At 36.5% G+C, this 22,921-nt stretch overlaps 1 long non-coding RNA gene across 2 annotated transcripts in view; it reads left to right on the plus strand.

The window, feature by feature from the left end:
• The window catches only part of LOC121042538 (uncharacterized), a 54,451-nt gene extending 53,171 nt beyond the window's left edge, over positions 1–1,280 (plus strand). For both annotated transcript variants that reach the window (XR_005796280.1, XR_005796279.1), the window contains exon 11: positions 1,268–1,280. This is a non-coding gene — a long non-coding RNA (uncharacterized LOC121042538). The remainder of the gene's footprint in view (positions 1–1,267) is intronic.
• Positions 1,281–22,921: the final 21,641 nt, after the last annotated feature.

Genomic DNA, 22,921 nt, shown 5'->3' on the forward strand with positions numbered 1-22,921 from the left:
AAGGGTGCTGGGAAGACTGGACAGCAACATTAAGAAGAATGAAATTGGACCACTTTCGTACACCATACACAAAAATAAAGTCAAAATAGACAAAAGACCTAAATGTGATACAGGGAACCATCACAATTCTAGAAGATAAAACAGCAACCTCTTTGATTCAGGCTTCAGCAACTTATTACTTGATATGTCTCTGGAGGCAAGAGAAATAAAAGCAAAAATGAACTATTGTGACCTCATCAAGATAAAATGCTTCTGGGGGCACCTGGGTGGCTCAGTCGGTTGAATGTATGACTTCAGCTTAGGTCATGATCTCACAGTTCGTGAGTCCAGGCCCCACATCAGGCTCTGTGCTGACAGCTTGGAGCCTAGAGCCTGCTTCAGATTCTGTCTCCCTCTCTCTCTTTGCCCCTCCCCCACTAGTGCTCTCTCTCTCTCTCTCTCTCTCTCTCTCTCAAAAATAAATAAATGTTAAAAATATTTTTAAAAGAAGATAAAATGATCCTGCACAGCATGGGAAACAATCAACAAAACTATAAGGCAACTGACAGAATGGGAGAAGGTATTTGCAAATTACATATCTATAAAGGGTTAATATCCAAAATCTATAAAGAACTTACCAAAGTCAACAAGCCCCGTCAAAAACAAAACAAAACAAGTAATCCAGTGAAGAAATAGACAAAAGACATGAATAGACATTTTTCCAAAGAAGACATCCAGATGGCTAACAGACACATGAAAAGATGCTAAACGTCACTCATCATCAGGGAAATTCAAATAAAAACTGCAATGAGATACCACCTCACACCTGTCAGAATGGCTAAAATTATCAACTTAGGAAATGAGATGTTGGCAAAGATGTGGAGAAAGGAGCACCCTCTTACACTGTAGGTGTGAATACAAACTGGTGCAGCCACTCTGAAAAACAGCATGGATGTTTAAAAAGTTAAAAATAGAACTACCTTAGGATCCAGTAATTGCACTACTAAGTACTTAACCAAACAATATAAATATACTGATTTGAAGGGGCACATGCTCCCCGATGTTTATAGCATCATTGTTATAACATCCATAATTTGAATACGCACACACACACAATGGAATATATAAAAAAAGAAAAATGAAATATTGCCATTTGCAGTGATGTGGATGGATCTAAAAAGTATAATGTTAAGCAAAATAAACCAGAGAAAGACAAATACAGTATGATTTGACTCATATGTGGAAGTTAAGAAACAAAACAAAGAAAAGGAAAAGGTAAGAGAGAGAGAGAGAAAGAGAGAGAGAGAGAAGAAACAGTCCCTCAATTATAAGTAAAAATCTGATGTTTACCAGTGGGGATGATTATAAATGGGGGGATAGTTAAATAGGTGATAAAGGTTAAGGAGTTAACTTGCAATGAGCACAGGGTGATGTATGGAAGTGCTGAATCACTATATTGTATACCTGAAACCAACATAACAGTGTATGTTAACTAATTGGAACTAAAATGAAAACTTTAAAAATTATAAGGAAAAAATACATTTACAATACTATACTGTAAAAAAAAAAAGTCCATGTATAAGTGGACCTGCACAGTTATAACCCATGTTGTTCAAATGCCAACTGTACTATATAAATTTACTTATATATTAAATCTTAAAAAGTCAAATTCATAAAATCAGAGAGTGGAATGGTACTTTTCAGGGGCTAAGGGGTGAGGAAAGTGAGCAGATTTTGGTCACAGGGTAATAACTTCAGTTTTAAGATTAATAGTTTCTGAGAATCTAGGGGTGCCTGGGTGGCTCAGTCGGTTAAGCATCCGACTTCAGCTCAGGTCACGATCTCGCGGTCTGTAAGTTCGAGCCCCGCGTCGGGCTCTGGGCTGATGGCTCAGAGCCTGGAACCTGCTTCCGATTCTGTGTCTCCCTCTCTCTCTCTGCCCCTCCCCCGTTCATGCTCTGTCTCTCTCTGTCTCAAAAATAAATAAACGTTAAAAAAAATTTTAAAAAAATAGTTTCTAAGAATCTAATGTAAAGCATAATGACTGTAGTTAATACTGTATTGTATACTCAAAATTTGCAAACAGATGTCTTAAATATTCTCACCTTAGTAAACAAAAAAAAAAGGTAACTATATGAGGTGAGGGCTGTATTAATTAACTTGATTGTGGTAATCATTTCACAGTGCATACTTCTATGAAATCATTGTGTTTTAAACCTTAAATATGTAAAATTTTTGTCAATTTTACCTCCATAGACTCTTAAAAAATAGATCAATTAGGCAAGATTAATTAAGAAATAAAAAACTTAACACCTAACAGGCATCTGTAGAAATACAGATACAACAATAATAGAATATACATATTGCCCAAATGCCATGGAGCATTCTCCAGAAAGATTATTTGTTAAGCCATAAAATCCACATCACTATATTTAAAAGAATTGAAATCATTCAATTCATAATCTGTGACCACTAAGATATTGTATCATAAATGGATAACAGAAAGAAATTTGGGGAATTCATAATGAGGTGGAAATTAAACAATACACTCCTAAAAACCTTACAAGTCAAAAATGAACTACTGGGACTTCATCAAAATAAAAAGCTTCTGCACAGTGAAGGAAACAATAAGCAAAACTAAAAGGCAAATGACAGAATGGGAGAAGATATTTGCAAATGACGTACCAGATAAAGGGTTAGTATCCAAAATCTATAAAGAACTTACCAAACTCAACACTCAAAAAAACAAATAATCCAGTAAAGAAATGGGCAAAAGACATGAATAGACACTTCTCCAAAGAAGACATCCAGATGGCCAACCAACACATGAAAAAATGCTCAACATCACTCATCATCGGGGAAATGCAAATCAAAACCACAATGAGATACCACCTGACACCTGGCAGAGTGGCTAACATTAACAACTCAGGCAACAACAGATGTTGGTGAGGATGCAGAAAAAGAGGATCTCTTTTGCATTGTTGGTGGGAATGCAAGCTGGTGCATCCACTTTGGAAAACAGAGTGGAGGTTCCTCAAAAAACTAAAAATAGAACTACCCTACGACCCAGCAATTGCACTACTAGGTATTTATCCATGGGATACTAGTGTGCAGTTTTGAAGGGACACATGCACCCCCATGTTTATAGCAGCACTATCAACAATAGCCAAAGTATGGAAAGAGCCAAAATGTCCATTAATGGATGAATGAATAAAGAAGATGTGATATATATATATATATATATATATATATATATATATATATACACACATATATATATACACACATATATACACAATGGAGTATTACTCGGCAATCAAAAAGAATGAAATCTTGCCATTTGCAACTACATGGATGGAACTGGAGGGTATTATGCTAAGTGAAATTAGTCAGAGAAAGACAAAAATCCTATGACTTCACTCATATGAGGACTTTAAGAGACAAAACAGATGAACATAAGGGAAGGGAAACAAAAATAATATAAAAACAGGGATGGGAACAAAACAGAAGAGACTCACAAATATGGAGAACAAACTGAGGGTTATTGGAGGGGTTGTGGGAGGGGGGATGGGATAAATGGGTAAGAGGCACTAAGGAACCTACTCCTGAAATCATTGTTGCCCTATATGCTAACTAATTTGGATTTAAATTAAAAACAAAAAACAAAAAACAAAAACAAACCTATCTATATATACTGCCTGCAAGGGACTCATTTTAGACCTAAAGACACCTGTGTATTGAGAGTGAGGGGATGCAGAAATATTGCTCATGCATGCAAATGGATGTTAAAAGAAAGCCAGAGTATTCCAATAGCCAACTATTTCCAATAGTTATATTGGAAAAATAGACTTCAAAACAAAGATTGTAACAAGGAACAAAGAAGGACACTGTATATAATAAAGGAGATAATACATCAAGAAAATACAACAATTGCAAATATTTATGCACCCAATGTGAGAGTACCCAAATACATATAACAGTTAATATCAAACATAAAGTAACTAATTGATAGTAATACAATAATAGTAGGGGACTTTAATGCTACACTTACATCAGTGAACAGAACATCCAAATAGAAAATCAACAAGGGTGAGCCTGGGTGGCTCAGTCAGCTAAGCTTCCCACTCTTGGTTTCAACTCAAGTCATTATCTCATGGTTCATTAGTTCGACCCCACTGGGGCATAACAGGGCAGAGCATGCTTGGGATTCTCTCTCTCTCCCTCTCTCTGTATGGTCCTCCCCCACTTGTGCTCTTTCTCTCTCTCTCAAAATAAATAAATAAACTTAAAAAAAAAGAAAATCAACAAGAAAACTACTTTGAATGACACATTGTACCAGGTGAATTTAACAGATTTGTTCAGAATATTCCATCCAAAAAACCCAGCAGAATACATATTCTTTTCAAGTGTACATGGAACATTCTACAGAATAGATAACATGTTAGCCTACAAAAAAAGCCTCAATAGACCTGAAACCATAAAAATTCTAGCATATTCTACAGGCATAACAACTTATGATATAAGCCATAACAACTTTTTTTTCTAAATAAGTCTCCTGAGGCAAGGAAACAAAATCAAAAATAAACTATTGGGACTTCATCAAGATTAAAAGCTCTGCACAGCAAAATAAAAAACTACAAGGCAGCTACATAATGGGAGATGATATTTGTAAATAACATATCTGATAAAGGTTTCATCTCCACAATATATAAAAAACTCATAAAACTCAACACCCAAAAAACAAATAATTCAGTTTAAAAATAGGCAGAATGCATGAATAGACATTTTTCCAAAGAATACACCCAGATGACTAACAGATACATGAAAAGATGTTTAACAACACTCATCATCAGGGAAATGCAAATCAAAACTACACCTCACACCTGTCAGAATGGCTACAATTAATAACACAAGAAACAACAGGTGTTGGTGAGAATGTGGAGAAAAAGGAATACTCCTGCACTGTTGGTAGAATGCAAACTGGTGCAGCCTCTAGAAAAAAGTATAGATTTTCCCCAAAAAACTTAAAAATAACTACCTGATTACCCATCTATCACACTCCTGGGTATTTACCTGAAGAATACAAAAACACTAATTCAAAGTGATACATGCACCCCTACATTTATTGGAGGATTATTTGCAATAGCCAAGATATGGAAGAAGCCCAAGTGTCCATTATTTGATGAATGTATAAAGAGGATGTGGTATATATATAAAGTGGAATATACAAAAAATAAGAATGAAATCTTGCCATTTGTGATGACATTGATGGACCTAGAGAGCATTATGCTAAGTGAAATAAGTCACTCAGAGAAGGACAAATAGCATATGGTTTCACTCATATGTGGAATTAAGAAACAAAACAAACAGAGAGAAACAAAGCAAACAAGCAAAGAGAAAAATAAGAGAGTTAATCAAGAAGTAGACTCTTAATCATAGGGAACAAACCAAACAAAACAAATTGATGGTTTTCAGAGGGGAGGTGAGTGGACAGATGGGTGAAATAGGTGATGGGGATTAAGGAGTGCACTTGTGATGAGCATGTGATGTATAGAAATGTTCAATCACTACAAGTGTACACCTGAAACTAATATAATACCCTTTGTTAACTAAATGGAATTAAAATAAAAACTTAAAAGAAAGTAATCTTCTTTGGCTAAATTCTCTGTCTTCCAACTCATCATGGTGATTGCTCTGAGCTCCGAGTGTCAGCCTTGTTGATCATTCAGTCATTTGGGAGGTCATTCTCTTTTCTTGAAGAAAACTTCATATTCACAACTGGATAGTTCTATTGACCCATCCTGTCAAATCCCAGAAATCTAACAGCTTTCCTTGATTTTGCCCCATCCCTATTCCCTTTAATTCAACCTGGCAGTTTTTCTTCTGATATAATTCCATCTCTATTCTTGGCTTCTGCTAATATGGCTGGTTAAGTCAATGAGTTATACCTGTAATCTCTTTATGCAGCTGTTTTCCAGCCACACTTTGGTATTCTTTCCAGAGCAAGCTTTCTTGTATTTCACAATATGGATAAGTTAAGAATTTTCCAAATATTCAAGTTATGGTTCTTTTTCCCTTAACAATTTCTTCAACTTATTATTCTGCTCTCACATTTTACTATAAGCAGCAAAGATAAACCAGGATGTGCTTTCAATACTTTGCTTAGAAATCTCCTTAAATATCCATGACCATCACTACAATTTCAACTTTCCACAAGACACTACAACGCAATTTGGCCAAATTATTTCCCATGTTATAACAGAGAACACCTTGGAGCGCCTTGGTGGCTCAGTCAGTTGAGTTTCCAACTTCAGCTCAGGTCATGATATCCTGGTTTGTGGGTTTGAGCCCTGCGTCAGGCTCTGTGCTGACAGCTCAGAGCTTGGAGCCTGCTTCCGATTCTGTGTCTTCCTCTCTCTCTGCCCCTAACCCACTCGCATTCTGTCTCTGTCTCTCTCAAAAATAAATAAACATTAAAAAAAATAACAGAGAACACCTTTCTTCCTATTTTGAAATGTTATTGAATAATATTTTATTATTTTTATTTGAGATCTCAGTATAATCACCTTTAGTGTCCATATTCCTACCAAGTCTTTTCAAGACAATCTAGGTTTTTTTTTTTCTATCATGCACCTCAAAGCTCTTCCAGCTTCTATGCACAATCCAGTTCCAAAGTAACTTCTACATTTTTAAGTACTTGTTATAATAGCACCTCATTTAATTGCACCAAAATTTGTATTATTTTGATAGAGCTGCCATAACAAAATACCAGAAACTGAATAGCTTAACACAAATTTATTTTCTTACATTATGGAGGCTAGAAGTCCATGAACAAGGTATTGGAAGGTTTAGTTCCTCCCATTATTATTATTATTAGTTTTTATTCAAATTCCTGTTAGTTGGGGCGCCTGGGTGGCGCAGTCGGTTAAGCGTCCGACTTCAACCAGGTCACGATCTCACGGTCCGTGAGTTCGAGCCCCGCGTCGGGCTCTGGGCTGATGGCTCAGCGCCTGGAGCCTGTTTCCGATTCTGTGTCTCCCTCTCTCTCTGCCCCTCGCCCGTTCATGCTCTGTCTCTCTCTGTCCCAAAAATAAATAAACGTTGAAAAAAAAAATTCAAATTCCTGTTAGTGAACATACAGTGTTATATTAGTTTCAGGTGTACAATTTAGTGATTCAGCAATTCCATACAACACCTGGTGTTCATCACAATAAGTGCCCTCCTTAATACCCATCACCTATTTAACCCATCCCACACACACACACATGCCTCTCCTCTAATAACCATCAGTTTGTTCTCTATAGTTAAAATTCTCTTGCTTTGCCTCTATTTCCCTATGCTCATTTGTTTGGTTTCTTAAATTCCACATATGATTCAAATCATATGATATTTGTCTTTCTCTGACTGACTTATTTCACTTAGCATAATACTGTCTATCTCCATCCACGTCATTGCAAATGGCAAGATTTATGGCTGAGTAATATTCCATTGTACATATATACCACCTCTTCTTTGTTCATTCAATAGTCCGTGGACACTTGAGCTCTTTCCATAGTTTGGCTATTGTAGATAATGCTGCTATAAATATCACGGTGCATGTATCCCTTTGAATTACTTCTCATATTCTTTAGGTAAATACCTAGCAGTGCAATTACTGAATCATAGGGTAGTTCTATTTTTAACTTGTTGAGGAACCTCCATACTGCTTCCAGAATGGATGTGCCAGGTGCATTCCCACCAACAGTATAAGGGAGTACCCCTTTCTCCATATCCTTGTCAACACCTTTTGTTTCCTGAGTTGTTAATTTTAGCTTTTCTGACTGCTGTGAAGTGATATCTCATTATAGTTTTGATTTGCATTTCCCTGATGATGAGCAATGTTGAGCATCTTTTCATGTATCTGTTAGCCATTTGTATATTTTCTTTGGAAAAAGTCTATTCATGTCGTCTGCACATTTTTAAATTTGATTATTTGTTTTTTGAGTGTTAAGTTCTTTATATATTTTGAGAACTAGCTCTTTACCAGAAATTTCACCTGAAATATCTTCTCCCATTCCACAGGTTGTCTTTTAGTTTTGTTGAGTATTTCCTTCACTGTGCAGAAGATTTTTATTTTGAGGAAGTCCCAATAGTTTATTTTTGTTTTAGTTTCCCTTACCTCAGGAGACATATCTTGTAAAAGTTGCTACGGCTGATGTCAAAGAGGTTACTGCCTGTCTTCTCCACTAGGATATTTATAGTTTCAGGTATCACATTTAGGTCTTTCATCCACTTTGAGTTAATTTTTGGGTAAGGTAAAAGAAAGTGGTTCAGTTTCATTCTTTTGCACGTTGCTGTCCAGTTTTCCCAACAGCATTTGCTGAAAAGACTGTCTTATTTTCCACTGGATACTCTTTCCTGCTTCATCAAAGATTAATTGACCATAAAGTTGTGCGTTTATTTCTGGCTTTTCTATTCTGATCCATTGACCTATGTGTCGTGCCAGTACCATACTGTCTTTATCACTGCAGCTGTGTAATATGACTTGAAGTTCAGAATTGTGATGCCTCCAGCTTTGCTTTGCTTTTTTAAGATTGCTTTGGTTATTTGGAGTCTTTTGTGGTCTCATACAATTTTAGGATTGTTTGTTCTACTTCTTGAAAACCACTGTTGGCATTTTGATAGGGATTGCATTAAATGTGTTGGTTGCTTTGGATAGTATAGACACTTTAACAATATTTGTTCTTCCAATCCATAAGCACAGAAAGTCTTTCCGTTTCTTTGTATCATCTCAATTTCTTTCATCACTGTTTTATAGTTTTTAGGGTACAGGTCTTTCACCACTTCGGTTAGGTTTATTCCCAAGTATCTTACTTTTTTTTTTTTTGCCATTGTATATGAGGTTGATTCCTTAGTTTCTCTTTCAGCTGTTTTATTATAGGTGTATAGAAATGCAACAGATCTCTGTACATTTATTTTGTATACTGTGACTTTCCTGAATTCATGTATCAGTTCTAGCAATATAATACTATGTCATCTGCAAATAGTGAAATCCACAGTTAATGCCATCCTCAATGGGGAAAAACTGAGTGCTTTTCTTCTATGGTCAGGAACAAGACAGCGATGTCCACTCTTATCACTGTTATTTAACATAATATTGGAAGTTCTAGCCACAGCAGACAACAAAAAGTAATAAAAGGCATTCAGGTCAGCAAGGAAGTGGCTTGGTTTCTTTTGAGAAATCTCCCCTTGGCTTGCAGATGGTCACCTTCTTACCGTGGTCTCACATGGCTATTTCTCTGCCGTGCACATCCCTGGTGTTTTTTATATGTCCAAATTTCCTCTTCTTACATGGATACAAGTCATATTGGATCAGGGGCCATCCATATTACTTCATTTAACTCTAATTGCATATTTGAAAGCTATATGCAAATAAAGTCACATTCTGAGGAACTGGGGCTTAGAGCTTCAACATATTTTGGGAAAATTCAGTCCATAACAGCACTAAAAGTCTGGCATAATGTTATAATGATATATAGGCAAATGAAATTTCATGACACTCTTTCTCCCCAAAGCAGTTATTTCATCTTCAACAAGACTTCTCCTGAGTGTTCTGTTTTTTACTGAAATCCAGATTTCCACTCAAGTTGATTATGACCATTTTTAATTTAAAAACTTTATTTTTAAATCATAAAGACTAAATGGAGGGGCATCTGGCTCAGTCAGTTGAGTTTCCAACTTCGGCTCAAGTCATGATCTCCTGGTTTGTGGGTTTGAGCCCTGCGTCAGGCTCTGTGCTGACAGCTCAGAGCCTGGAGCCTGTTTTGGATTCTGTGTCTCTTTCTCTCTTTGCCCCTCCCCAGTTCGTGCTTTGTCTCTGTGTCTCTCAAAAATAAATAAATATTTAAAAAAATAAAAAAAAACTAAATGGAAAGTAGAGGAGCTTCCCATATATCCCCTGTTTCCATACATGCACAACCTTCCCTACTATCAACATCCTTTACCAGAGTAGTACATTTCTTAAAATGAACCTACATTGACATCATTACCACTCAAAGTCCATAGTTTATATTCACCCTTGGTTTGTATATCTTATTGGTTTTGACAAATGTACAATGACAAATATGTCCCATTGTATATTACATAAAACTTTCACTTCCCTAAAAATTCTCCATACCCTGCCTATTCATTCCTATGTCCCCACCTAACCCCTGACAACTACCAATCTTTTTACTAACTCCATAGTTTTGCTTTTTCCAAAATATCATATGGTTTGAATCGATAATCCTCTGACCATGCATTTAACTTTCTCACATTTGTTTCTTTCACTTAGTGATATGTATTTAATTTTCCTACAGGTCTACTCACGGTTTTATGATTCCTTTTGTTAGTCATAAATAATATTGCATTTTCTAGAGGCACCACTGCTTATTAATTCACCTACTAAAGGACATATTAATTGCTTCAAAATGTGCAATTATGAATAAGCTTCTATAAAAGCATTCATGTGGACATAAGTTTTCAAATCATCTGATTAAATATCAAGGAGTACAATACCTGAATTGTATGGTAGGAGAATGTTTAGTATTATAAGAAGCTGCCAAACTGTCTCCCAAGGTGGCTGTTCATTTTTCATTCCCACTAGCAATGAATGAAAGTCCTATTGTTCCACATTCTCACCAATATCAATAGCTATTTTGATATTGCCAGTGATCTAGATTTTGGCTGCTCAAATAGGTGTGTAGTGGTAATTCACTTATGGTTTAATTTGCAATTCCCTGATAACATATGATCTTTTCATATGCTTATTTTTCATTTGTATATATGTTTTGTCAGATGTCTGTTAAGGTCTTTGACCCATTTTTTTAAATTGGGTTGTTCATTTTCTTTTCTTGATTTTTAAGTGTTTGTATGTTTTGGATAACAGTCCTTTACTAGAGGTGGTTTTTGAAATGCTGTTTCCCAGCCTGTGGATTGTGTCCTCCCTCTCTTGACATTGTCCTTTTTAAAGGAGAAGTTTTTTTCTTTTTAATTTTTTTTTAACGTTTATTTATTTTTGAGACAGAGAGAGACACAGCATGAACGGGGGAGGGGCAGAGAGAGAGGGAGACACAGAATGGGAAGCAAGCTCCAGGCTCTGAGCCATCAGCCCAGAGCCCGACGCGGGGCTCGAACTCGCGGACCGTGAGATCGTGACCTGAGCTGAAGTCGGGCGCTTAACCGACTGGGCCACCCAGGCGCCCAAAGGAGAAGTTTTTAATTTTAATGAAGCACATCAATGGTCTCTTTCATCAGTTGTACACTTGGTGTTGTTTCAAAAGTTTTTGCCATATTTTCTCCTATATTATCCGGAAGGAATTTTACAGTTTTGAATTTCACACTTAGATCTTTAACTCGAGGATTAATTTTTATGGAAGGTGTAAGGTCTGTGTATAGATTCATTTTTTTGCATATGGATGTCCATGTCCAGTTGTTCCAGAATTATTTGTTGCAGATACTATCTTTGCTGTATTATATTGCTTTTTCTCTTTTATCAAATATCAGTTGTCTGTATTTATTTGGGTTTATCTCTGGGCTCCCTATTCTGTCCCATGGCTCTATTCCTTTATTGTTTGACCGATACCTTGATTATTGTAGCTTTGTAGTCTTTTTTTAAAGTTTATTTATTCATTTTGAGGGAAGGGGGGGAACCAGAGAGAGACAGGGAGAGACAGTCCCCAGCAGGCTCCATGTTGCCAGCACAAAGCCTGATATGGGGTTTGATCTCACAAACCATGAGATCATGACCTGAGTTGAAATCAAGAGTTGGATGCTTAACCTACTGAGCCACCCAGGCACCCTGTAGTAAGTCTTGATACAGTTAATATGAAACCTTCTATGGTATTCTTCTCCTTCAATATTGACTTTGCTATTCTGGGTCTTTTGCCTCTACGTAAAAACTATATGTAGTTATATCCACAAAATAACTTGCTGGTATTTGGGCCGGATTACATTGAATCTATAGATCAAGTTGGGAAGAACTGACATCTTGACAATGTTGAATCTTCCTATCAATGAACATAAAATATCTCTCCATTTATTTAATTCCTTTTTCAATATTTTAGAATTTCACAGTTTTCTTCATACAGAACTTTTACATATTTTATTAGAATTATATTGGGGCGCCTGGGTGGCTCAGTCGGTTGAGCGGCCGACTTTGGCTCAGGTCATGATCTCACGGTCTGTGAGTTCAAGCCCCGCGTCGGGCTCTGTGCTGACAGCTCAGAGCCTGGAGCCTGTTTCGGATTCTGTGTCTCCCTCTCTCTGACCCTCCCCCGTTCATGCTCTCTCTCTGTCTCAAAAATAAATAAACGTTAAAAAAATTTTTTTTTAAATAATTATATCTAGATATTTAATGTTAGGAGGATACTCTTGTAAATGCTGATGTGTTTTTAATTAAATATTCCACATGTTCATTGCTGGTATGCTGGGAAATAATTGACTTTGTATATTAATTTTGTATCCTTCAATTTTCCTGTAATTTAGTAATTTTTTTTATCAATTCTTTCATATTATTTACATAGAAAATCATGTTACTTATGAACAAAGACAGTTTCGTTTCTTCCTTAAAAATATGTATACCTTTTATTTACTTTTCTGGTTTTGTTGCATTACATAGTACATCTTGTATACATCCTTTCCTTGTACCCAGTCTTACTGGGAAACCAGGTTTCTCACCATTAAGTATGATGCTTGCTGTAGGTTTTTTGTATTCTTTATCAAGTTGAGAAAGTTCTCCACTAGCCATAGTTTGTTGAGTTTTTAGCATGAATAAATATTGGATTTTGTCATATGTTTTTTTCTTCTGCATCTATTGATACGATCATGAATTTTTTTCTTTTTTGTTGACTTGATGAATTACATTTGCTAATTTTTAAATATTGAACTAGCCTTGCATATGTGGAATAAATTCCTCTAGGCTGTGATATGCAATTACTTTTAAACATTTTTAATTCAATTTGCTAGTATGTTGTTGAGGAATTTTTTCTTTTATGTTTATGAGAGATTTGGGGTTTTAGTTTTATTCTCTTTGTAATAACTTTGTCTGGTGTTAGTGTTAGGATGAGCCTAGCCTTTTAGAATGAATTAGGAAGTATTAAGTACTTTCTCTATTTCTATCTTCTTAAGATGATAGAGAACTGATATAATTTCTTTCTTAAATGTCTGGTAGAATTCACCAGTAAACCCATCTGGTTCTGGTGCTTTCTTTTTTGGAAAGTTATTATCTAGTGATTCAATTTCTTTAATTAATAGATCTATATCTATTAATTATTAAAGATTAATTTAAAGACAGGCATATTCTGTCTTTCATAGAATTAATTATATCTAAGTTTTCATACGTGTAGATATAGAGATGTTCATATCTTTATTATCCTTTGAATGCCCATGGGATCTGTGGTGATGCCCCCCTTTCATTTCTGATGTTAGTAAATTGTGTCCTCTCTTTTGTTAGTTTGCCTGGAGATTTTCAAGTTTATTGATATTTTTAACGAAAGAGCACTTTATTCCAGTTTTATTGGAAAACAATTGATATTTGTCACTGCGTAAGTTTAAGGTGCACAGCATATGGTTTAGTTTACATATGTTTTGAAATAAGTATTGCAGTAGTCAAACAACCGGTTTTTTATTTTGTTGATTTTTTAATTGATTTTCTTTTTCCAATTTTATTGATTTCTGCTTTAGTTATTACTACTTTATTTCTGCTGCATTTGTACTTAATTTGGTCTTCTTTTTCTATTTTTCTTTTTTTAATTTTTATTTATTTTTGAGAGACAGCTGGGGAGAGGCAGAGAGAGAGAGAGAGACACAGAATCTGAAACAGGCTCCAGGCTCTGAGCTGTCAGCACAGAGCCTGACATGGGGCTCGAACTCAGGAGCCATGAGATCATGACAAGCTGAAATCTAACTCAACCAACTGGGCCACTCAAGAGCTCCCATCTTTTTCTACTTTTCTGAAGTGGAATCTTTGATTACTGATTTTAGATCTTTCTTCTTATGTGATATATGCATTCAAGACTCTAAACTTCCCTCTAAGCAAATCTTTCACTGTGTTTCACAAGTTTTGATATGTTGTATTTTATTTTCATTTAGTTTAAAATATTTTGAAATATTTAAAAAATTTCTTCTTTGAGCTATGTGTTGCTTGTATGTTGTTAAATCCATGTATTTTTTCAGCTATCTTTCTGTAATTGATTTCAAATTAAATCCATTGTAATTTCACAGCAGATGCTGTATTATTTCTACTTATAAAAATTTATTAAGTTGGGACTCTTGGGTGGATCAGTCAGTTAAGCCTCAGACTCTGGTTCAGTTCATGATCTCACAGTTTGTGAGTCTGAGCCCCACATTGGGCTGTCTGCTGTCAATGCAGAGCTTGCTTCAGATCCTCTGCCCCCCCCCCTCCGCCCCTCCCCTGATCTCTCTCTCTCTCTCTCTCTCTCTCTCTCAAAAATAAAAAATAAAAGCTTTTCAAATAAAAATAATAAAATTTTGTTAAGTTGTGTTTTATGGCCCAGAATATGGTCTATCTTGATGAGTGTTTTATGTGACTTGAGAAGACTCTGTCATTTTCTGTTGTTGGATGAAGCAGTCTATGTCAAAAATACCCAGTTAGTTGATGGTTCTGTTGAAGTCCATTAGATGCTTTCTGACTTTCTGCCTACTGGATCTGTCCTTTTCCATTACATGAATGTAAAATCTACTATGATAGTAGATTCATGTATTTTTAATGCAATTCTGATCATTTTTGCCTAACATATTAATGTCCTCTAACTTTAGGTACATGCACATTAAGACTTGTTATGTCTTTAGGATGCCTGGATGACTCAGTCAGTTAAGGTCTGAGTTTGGCTCAGGTCATGATCTTGCAGTTCGTGAGTTAAAGCCCCACATCAGGCTCTGTGCTGACAGCTCAGAGCCTGGAGCCTGCTTAGGATTCTGTGTCTCCCTCTCTCTCTCTGCCCCTCCCCTGCTCACACTTTGTCTCTCTCTCTCTTTCTCTCTCTTTCTTAAAAATAAATAAACATTAAAAAAATAGTTGTTATGTCTTCTAGCAATATTGATATATTTATCATTCTGTAATGCCATTCTTTATCTCTGATCATTTTTCTTGATCTAAAATCTGATTTGATGAAATTAACATAAGCACACCTTTGTTTTGATTAGTGTTGGTTTGGTACACCCTTCTCTATTTTGTTTGCTTGTTTGTTTATAAGTAGGCTTCATGCACAGCATGGAGCCAAATGCAAGGCTTGAGCTCACAACCCCAAGATCAAGACATGAGCTAAGATTAAGAGTCAGATGCTTAAGTAACTGAGCCACCCAGGCACCCCTGTTTCTTTACTTTTAATCTATATGTATATTTAGAGTTGCATGGGTTTCTATAAAGAACACATTATTGGTCATTTTTTCTTTTTTATCTACTCTGAAAATAGCTGTCTTTTTAATTTAAATTTTAGTTAACATAACATACAGTGTAATATGGGTCTCAGGACTAGAATTCAGTGAGTCATCACTTACATACAGCACCCAGTGCTCATCTCAACAAGTGGCCTTTTTAATACTCATCACCCATCTAGCTCATCTCTCACCCACCTCACTCCACCAACCCTGAGTTTGTTCTCTGTGTTAAGAGTCTCCTGTGGTTTGTTTTCCTCTTTTCTCTTTCCCCCATTCCCTTATATTTATCTGTCTTGTTTCTTAATTTCCACATATGTGTGACATCATATGGTATTTGTCTTTCTTTGGTTGACTTATTTCACTTGGCTCCCACCATAGTTTGACTATTGTTGATAATAGCCATAACTGCTATAAACATTAGGGTGCATGGACACCTTCAAATCTGTATTTGTGTATCCTTTGGGTAAATATCTAATAGTGCAATTGCTGGATTGTAAGGTAATTATATTTTTAAGTTTTTTTAAGGAAATTCCATACTGTTGTCCAGAGTGGCTGCACCAGTTTGCATTTCCATCAGCAGTGCAAAAAACTTCTCCTTTTTCTGCATCCTTGCCAACACCTGTTGTTGCTTGTGTTGTTAAATTTATCCATTCTAAAGGATATTAGGGGATATTTCATCGTGGTTTTTATTTGCATTTCCCTGATAATGAGTGTTGAGCACTTTTCATGTGTCTATTAGTCATCTGGATGTCTTCTTTGGAAAAGTGTTTATTCATGTCTTCTGCCCGTTTCCTAACTAGGCTATTTGTTTTTTGGGTGTTGAGTTTGGTAAGTTAATTATAGATTTTGGATACTAATTCTTTATCAGATATGTCATTTATGAATATCTTCTCTCATTCCATAGGCTATCTGCAAGTTTTGTTGTTTCCTTTGCTGTGCAGAAGCTTTTTACCTTGATGAATTCCCAGTAGTTCATGTTTGCCTTTGTTTTCCTTGTCTGTGGTGACATGTCAAGAAAGAAGTTGCTGTAGCCAAGGTCAAAGAGGTTTCTGCCTGTGTTCTCCTCTAGAACTTTGATGGATTTCTGTCTGACATTTAGGTTTTTCATACATTTTGAATTTATTTTTATGTATGGAGTAAGACAGTGGTCAGTTTCATTGTTCCACATGTTAGAGTCCAGTTTTCTCAACACCATTTGTTGAAGAGGCTGTCTTTTTTCCATTGGATATTCTTTTCTCCTTTGTCAAAGATGAGTTGACCATATACTTGTGGGTCCATTTCTGGGTTTTCTATTCTGTTCCAATGATTTATGTGTTTGTTTTCATGCCAGTACCATACTGTCTTGATTACTACAGCTTTATAATACAGTTTAAAATCAGGAATTGTGATGCCTCCAGTTTTGTTTTTCTTTTTCCAGACTCCTTTAGCTTTTCTGGGTCTTTTGTGATCCCAGACAAATATTAGGATTGTTTGTTCTAGCTCATAAAGAATGCTGGCGGTATTTTAAAAGGGACTGCATTAACTGCATAGATTGCAGTATAGGCATTTTAACAATATTTTTTCTTCCAATCCATGAATATGGAATGCTTTTCCATTTCTTTGTGTCATCTTCAATATTTTTCATAAATCGTCTGTAGTTTACAGATCTTTTATCTCTTTAGTTAGGTTTATTACTAAGCACCTTATTGTTTTTGGTACAATTGTAAATGGGATTCATTTCTTGATTTCCTTTTCTACTGCTTCCTTATTGGTGTATAAAAATGCAACAGATTTCTACACATTAATTATATATCCTGAGAATTTGATGAATTCATGTATTATTTCTAACAACTTTTTGGTGGAGTCTTTTTGGTTTTCTACATAGGGTATCAAGTCATCTGCAAATAGTGAAAGTTTGACTTTTCCTTGCCAAGTTGGATGCCCTTTATTTCCTTTTGTTGTCTGATTGCTGAGGTTAAGACTTTCAGTACTATATTAAATAGTAATGGTGACAGTGGACATACTTGTCTTGTTCCTGACTATAAAGGGAAGGCTCTCAGTTTTTCCCCATTGAGGATGATATTAGCTATGTGTATATAACCATCCCTAATTTGTGAAGGATTTTACTCAAGAATGGATGCTGTATTTTGTAAAATGCTTTTTCTGCATCTATTGACAAGATCGTATGTTTCTTATACTTTATTTTATTAATGTGGCATATCATATTGATTTTCAAATATTGAACCTGCCCTTCAGCCCAGGAATAAATCCCACTTGATAATGGTGAGTAATTATTTTAATGTACTGTTGATTTCAATTTGCTAGTATCTTGTTGAGAATTTTTGCATCCCAGCTCATCAGGCATATTGGCCTGTAATTCTCCTCTTTAGTAGGGTCTTTGTCTGGTTTTGGAATCAAGGTAATGCTGGTTCTTAGAATGAGTTTTGAAGTTTTCTTTCCATTTCTATTTTTGGAAAAAGTTTGAGAAGATTAGGTGTTAACTTTCTTTAAATCACTGGTAGAATGGGGCGCCTGGGTGGCGCAGTCGGTTAAGCGTCCGACTTCAGCCAGGTCACGATCTCGCCGTCCGTGAGTTCGAGCCCCGCGTCAGGCTCTGGGCTGATGGCTCAGAGCCTGGAGCCTGTTTCCGATTCTGTGTCTCCCTCTCTCTCTGACCCTCCCCCGTTCATGCTCTGTCTCTCTCTGTCCCAAAAATAAATAAACGTTGAAAAAAAGATTTTTTTTAATAAAAATAAAAATAAATAAATCACTGGTAGAATTCCCCTGGGAAGCCATCTGGCCCAAGGCTCTTTTTTCTGGGAGATTTGTAATTACTGAGTCAATTTCTTTATTGCTTATTGGTCTGTTCAAATTTTCTATTTCTTCCTGTTTTAGTTTTGGTAGTTTGTGAGTTTCTAGAAATTTGTCCATTTATTCCAGATTGCCCAATTTGTTGGCATATAATTATGCATGTGGTGTTGGCTGTAATCTCTCCTCTTTCATTTGTGATTTTATATATTTGGGTCCTTTCTATTTTCTTTTTGATAGGTCTGGCTAAGGGTTTATCAATTTTGTTTGTTCTTTCAAAGAACCAGCTCTTAGTTTCAATGATATGTTTTACTGTGTTTTTTTGCTTCTATATCATTTATTTATGCTCTAGTAGTTATTATTTCCCTTCTTCTGCCTATATGTTGTAGACTCTGGGTCTGGAGTTCTCTCTTGTCCAGTAAGAGAGCAGATGCAGAATTAAAAGCGAGAGAGACTAATGTCCAGGAGGAGACAAGAGCCCCGAGTGGATCTTGCTCCATTTTTATTAGGACCAGAAGGCTTACAAGCATGATGGATGTGCAGAAAGAGACAATGGAACCATGAACATTAACTCATGTATGTGAGAGAAAGGGGGTTTTGAAGATATGTGGTGTTAGGGGGTTGGGTCAATACAAAACAAAATCCTGGCACCAGGCAGATGATGTGGCAAGCAGGAGGCACTACGTCTGTTTATCTCAGCTTGCCTAGGGGATAAGACAGATAGAGCATGATACCTCAGGGTCAACAAGACACCTTTATTTTGCTAATTAGCTCCACTCTGGGCAACTATACTGCTGTGGTGTATAGCCCTGTTTACCAGTTGACCTATTCTGGTCCTCCCCTCCTGTGAAAGCAGCTTTCTGCTATTGTACTATGTTGGGGCACTCCCACCCTGAATATCTAATCTTGGATGTTTTCATCCTGTGGCTTCCTATTCCTCTATGCCTTTGTTCTATACTAGCTGACGTTTTCACCTTGTGTACCTAATCCCAGATGCTTTCATCCTAAACCTTGTTAACTCATCAGTGCAAGCTCAGGGAATTCCTAAGCTTATTCCCCACACCTATAGATTTTATTTGTTGTTCCTTTTCTAGCTCCTCTAGGTATAAGGTTAGGTTGTGTATTTGGGACCTTTCTTGCCTCTTGAGATTGGCCTGAATTGCAATATACTTTCATCTTAGGACTGCCTTTCCTGCATCCCAAAGGTTTTGGACTGTTGTGTTTTCATTTTCATTGCCTTCCATGTATTTTTGAATTTCTTCTTTAACTTCCTGGTTAACCCATTCATTCTTTAGTAGGATATTCTTTAACCCCCTGTATTTGAGGGCTTTCCAATTTTTTTTGTGGTTGACTTCCAGTTTCATAGCATTGTGATCTGAAAATATGCATGGTATGTGCTCGATCTTTTTGTACCTGCTGAGACATGATTTGTGACCTAATATGTGATCTGTTCTGGAGAATATTCCATATGAACTTGAGAATAATGTGTATTCTCCTGATTTAGGATGAAATGTTCTGAATATATCTGTTAAGTCCATCTGTGTATTCAAAGACATTGTTTCCTTGTTGATTTTCTGCTTTATATGATTTGTCTCTTGCTGTAAGTGGGGTGTTAAAGTCACCTACTATTATTGTATCATTGTCAGTGAGTTTCTTTCTGTTGGTTATTAATTGATTTATATATTTGGGGACCCCCAAGTTGGCAGAATAAGTATTTACAGTTGTTACATCTTCTTGATGGATAGACCCCTTAATTATAATGTCATGTCCTTCTTCATCCCTTGTTACAGTCTTTATTTTAAAGTCTAGATTGTCTGATATAAGTATGGCTACTCCAGTTTTCTTTTGTTGACCTCATAGACCATGATAGATGGTTCTCCATAACTTCACTTTCAATCTTCAGATGTCTTTAAGTCTAAAATGAGTCTCTCATAGGCAGAATGTAGATGGATCTTTTTTTTTTTTAACCATTCTGTTATGTCTTTTGACTGGAACATTTAATCTATTTACATTCAGAGTGATTATCAGCATATATGAATTTAGTGCCATCATGTTGCCTGTAGAGTTGGTGTTTCTGGTAATGTTTTCTTGCCCTTTCTAGTCTTTGTTGCCTTTGGTCCTGTCTTGTTTTTTTTCCCTCCACTCAGAAAGTCCCCTTTAAAATTTCCTTTTTTTTTTTTTTTTGTAGTGTTTATTTCTTTTTGACAGACAGAGAGAGTGCAAGCAGGGGAGTGACAGAGAAAGAAGGAGACAAAGGATCTTAAGTGGGCTCTGCACTGACAGCAGACAGCCTGATGTGGGGCTCAAACTCACAAACTGTGAGATCATGACCTGAGCCAAAGTCAGATGCTTAACTGACTGAGCCACCTAGACACACGTCCCCTTAAAAATTCTTGTAGGGCTGGTTTAGTGGTCATGAACTCCTTTAGTTTTTGTTTGTTTTGGAATCTATTTATCTCTCCTATTCTGAATGAGCGCCTTTTTGGATAAAGAATTATTGCCTGCATATTTTCCCCATTCAGTACATTGAAAATATCTTGCAACTCCTTTCTGGACTGCCAAGTTTCTGTGGACAGATCTGCTGAAACCTGGTATGTTTTCCTTTGTAGTTTAAGGACTTTTTTTCTTGCTGCTTTCAAGATTCTTCCTTTGCCTGAGTATTTTGTGAATTTCACTATGATATGCCTTGGTGATGGTCGGCTTCTTTTAAATTTAATGAAAGCTTTCTGTGCTTCTTGGGTTTTCATGTCTGTGACCCTTCTCACATTAGGAAAGTTTTAAGCTATAATTTGTTCACTTCAACTTTCTTCCCCTTTTTCTCTCTTTATCTCTGGGACTTTTATGATACAAATGTTATTCTTCTTTAATAGGTCACTGAATTCTTTAAGTCTTTTACCATCATCTTTGGACTTTGTATCCATCTTCTTTTCAGCTTCATTATTTTCCATAATTTTATCTTCTACATCACAGATTCACTGCTCCACTTCATCCATCCTTGCCATTATGGCATCCATTCGAGATTACATATCAGTTATAGCATTTTTTTTATTTATATATGAAATTTATTGTCAAATTGGTTTCCATACAACACCCAGTGCTCATCCCAAAAGGTGCCCTCCTCAATACCCATCACCCACCCTCTCCTCCCTCCCACCCCCCATCAACCCTCAGTTTGCTCTCAGTTCTCAACAGTCTCTTATGCTTTGGCTCTCTCCCACTCTAACCTCTTTTTTTTTTTCCTTCCCCTCCCCCATGGGTTCCTGTTAAGTTTCTCAGGATCCACATAAGAGTGAAACCATATGGTATCTGTCTTTCTCTGTATGGCTTATTTCACTTAGCATCACACTCTTCAGTTCCATCCACGTTGCTACAAAAGGCCATATTTCATTTTTTCTCATTGCCACGTAGTATTCCATAGTGTATATAAACCACAATTTCTTTATCCATTCATCAGTTGATGGACATTTAGGCTCTTTCCATAATTTGGCTATTGTTGAGAGTGCTGCTATGAACATTGGGGTACAAGTGCCCCTATGCATCAGTACTCCTGTGTCCCTTGGATAAATTCCTAGCAGTGCTATTGCTGGGTCATAGGGTAGGTCTATTTTTAATTTTCTGAGGAACCTCCACACTGCTTTCCAGAGCGGCTGCACCAATTTGCATTCCCACCAACAGTGCAAGAGGGTTCCCGTTTCTCCACATCCTCTCCAGCATCCATAGTCTCCTGATTTGTTCATTTTGGCCACTCTGACTGGCATGAGGTGATATCTGAGTGTGGTTTTGATTTGTATTTCCCTGATAAGGAGCGACGCTGAACATCTTTTCATGTGCCTGTTGGCCATCCGGATGTCTTCTTTAGAGAAGTGTCTATTCATGTTTTCTGCCCATTTCTCCACTGGGTCATTTGCTTTTCGGGTGTGGAGTTTGGTGAGCTCTTTATAGATTTTGGATACTAGCCCTTTGTCCGATATGTCATTTGCAAATATCTTTTCCCATTCCGTTGGTTGCCTTTTCGTTTTGTTGGTTGTTTCCTTTGCTGTGCAGAAGCTTTTTATCTTCATAAGGTCCCAGTAATTCACTTTTGCTTTTAATTCCCTTGCCTTTGGGGATGTGTCGAGTAAGAGATTGCTACGGCTGAGGTCAGAGAGGTCTTTTCCTGCTTTCTCCTCTAAGGTTTTGATGGTTTCCTGTCTCACATTCAGGTCCTTTATCCATTTTGAGTTTATTTTTGTGAATGGTGTGAGAAAGTGGTCTAGTTTCAACCTTCTGCATGTTGCCGTCCAGTTCTCCCAGCACCATTTGTTAAAGAGACTGTCTTTTTTCCATTGGATGTTCTTTCCTGCTTTGTCAAAGATGAGTTGGCCATACGTTTGTGGGTCTAGTTCTGGGGTTTCTATTCTATTCCATTGGTCTATGTGTCTGTTTTTGTGCCAATACCATGCTGTCTTGATGATGACAGCTTTGTCGTAGAGGCTAAAGTCTGGGATTGTGATGCCTCCTGCTTTGGTCTTCTTCTTCCAAATTACTTTGGCTATTCGGGGCCTTTTGTGGTTCCATATGAATTTTAGGATTGCTTGTTCTAGTTTCGAGAAGAATGCTGGTGCAATTTTGATTGGGATTGCATTGAATGTGTAGATAGCTTTGGGTAGTATTGACATTTTGACAATATTTATTCTTCCAATCCATGAGCAGGGAATGTCTTTCCATTTCTTTAAATCTTCTTCAATTACCTTCATAA

The sequence above is a fragment of the Herpailurus yagouaroundi genome, unplaced genomic scaffold (assembly GCF_014898765.1).
Source record: "Herpailurus yagouaroundi ecotype Mexico unplaced genomic scaffold, PumYag 185, whole genome shotgun sequence".
Classification (NCBI taxonomy): domain Eukaryota; kingdom Metazoa; phylum Chordata; class Mammalia; order Carnivora; family Felidae; genus Herpailurus; species Herpailurus yagouaroundi.